General features: G+C 36.8%; 1 pseudogene; it reads left to right on the plus strand.

Moving 5' to 3' along the window:
- Positions 1-2,030: 2,030 nt before the first annotated feature.
- Positions 2,031-2,129, plus strand: LOC112581306 (annotated as a pseudogene).
- The last annotated feature ends 260 nt before the right edge of the window (positions 2,130-2,389 follow it).

A 2,389-nucleotide genomic window follows, 5' to 3' on the forward strand; every position in this document is an offset into this window, starting at 1 on the left:
TGATTTTTATTTCTTAAATGAAGAAATTAAAGCAGGACAGTGGACCAGGGAAAGAGTAACTGAGATTTTATATAACATGGTAAAGGCCTCCTTGACATGATGACATTTGAGCAGAGACTGAATGAAACAGTAGAGCCATACAGGAAGAAGAGTGTTGGAAGAGGCATCCAGGAGAGGGCAGAACAGAAGGTACCAGAGAGGCAGCATGCTTTCAAATAATATTTGTCAGAACCTACCATGTATACATATATGTTTTTTCTGTGCTATGACAGCACCAAACAGCTAAAACTCATGTTTCATACCCTCAAGGAATTTTAACTTGAGCCAGGGGAGAGCTCTGAGAAATAGAAAATAATTAAAAAACAATTCAAAACAATTTTTGTTACAGAAAAGAATCTATACATATTTTTAAAATCATCTTTCCCACTTAATCTAGGATATAAAAGACAGATTTTAAATTATTAGGTGATACTAAACTTGAGATATTTATTCTACTATAATTAGCAGCCATTTGTTGTTTGCATTTACATCTTCAATAATGAGTCAAGATTAAAAGTCTATGCTTTGTCTATAATTTTACTTTTAAAACTAAATTATATGTCCTCTTACAGAAACATAAAAGCAGATCCTAAAATTGTAAATTAATTCTGACAAATCTGTCAGTAGACTCTAAAATATCAAAACAATGAAGTTTCAGAATGTTCTTTAGATCTCTTTCAGTTCAGTTCAGTTCAGTTGCTCAGTCGTGTCTGACTCTTTGTGACCCCATGAATTGCAGCACGCCAGGCCTCCCTGTAAATCACAAACTCCTGGAGTTCATTCAAACTCACGTCCATCGAGTCAGTGATGCCATCCAGCCATCACACCCTCTGTCGTCCCCTACTCCTCCTGCCCCCAATCCCTCCCAGCATCAAAGTCTTTTCCAATGAGTCAGCTCTTCACATGAGGTGGCCAAAGTACTAGAGTTTCAGCTGTAGCATCATTCCTTACAAAGAACACTGCTCTCCTTTAAAATGGACTGGTTGGATCTCCTTGCAGTCCAAGGGACTTTCAAGAGTCTTCTCCAACACCACAGTTCAAAAGCATCAATGCTTCGGTGCTCAGCTTTCTTCACAGTCCAACTCTCACATCCATACATGACTACTGGAAAAACCATAGCCTTGACTAGATGGACCTTTGTTGGCAAAGTAATGTCTCTGCTTTTCAATATGCTGTCTAGGTTGGTCATAACTTTCCTTCCAAGGAGTAAGCGTCTTTTAATTTCATGGCTGTAATCACCATCTGCAGTGATTTTGGAGCCCCCAAAATAAAGTCTGACACTGTTGCCACTGTTTCCTCATCTATTTCCCATAAAGTGATGGGACCAGTTGCCATGATCTTCATTTTCTGAATTGCTATATATATAAAAAAAAATTTAATAATGTATTTTTTCAATAAATACTGTGCTGTTTTGCTGTGCTATGACACATCAGTTAACTTGACACTACTTCATTTGTATGCCAGCATTTTTATTATGTGCCAAACTTATTTCTGCTACAATTGAAGAATTCTGCTACAATTGAAGACAGAATGTTTGGTTTATCAAAATACAGGAAACCATGGAGAGTGGAGTATTATAATATTAAGTGAGCATTATATAAAGCCCTTCCTGAAAAAAAGATCACACAATTATTAGATCAGAAAGAACTCTGATTTGGGATAAAGATGGCAATTGTTGGCTTAGTAACTAGCTGGAAACAGAGGAGTCAAAAGTAAAAAACTGAGTCCAATTCAGTCTCCCTTCAAGTGTATAACCAATACTCTCAGGCTTGCCTCTAACATTAGTAACTGAGAACCAATGGACAACCATATGTTAAATTCTCTCAGTAAAAAGTGTACAGTTAAATTCCATAAAGCTTTACTACTCATTCAACAAATATTTAATGTATAAGCCTAGGAAAAACAATTATAAATAAGTCAGATATCATCTCTGCCTCAACAAGGCCTCTAATTTAGTAAAGATAAAAGCAAATAAGAGCATTATTGTAAGAATGCTCACTGGCAGCTATGCTGAAACTGGAATGATACAGAGATGAGCATAGTCCCTGAGCAGAAATGACATGTAAATTCATGAAGTGTCCTATATTTTTAAAAACACAGCTCTCAAAAATTATAAAAGTTAATATTAAAAGTGTGTGCATGTTTGCTCAGTTGCTTATTTGTGTCCAGCTTTTTTTACCCCATGGATTGTATCCCACCAGGCTTCTCTGTCCATGGAATTCTCCAGGGGTTTTTCCCAACCCAGGGATTGAATCTGGGTCTCCCACATTGCAGGCAGATTCTTTACCATCTGAGCCATCAGGGAAGCCCCAAAATATACTTAGGCCAAGTATTTTATATATTATGAGAC

Source organism: Bubalus bubalis, chromosome 21, assembly GCF_019923935.1.
Source record: "Bubalus bubalis isolate 160015118507 breed Murrah chromosome 21, NDDB_SH_1, whole genome shotgun sequence".
Lineage (NCBI taxonomy): Eukaryota > Metazoa > Chordata > Mammalia > Artiodactyla > Bovidae > Bubalus > Bubalus bubalis.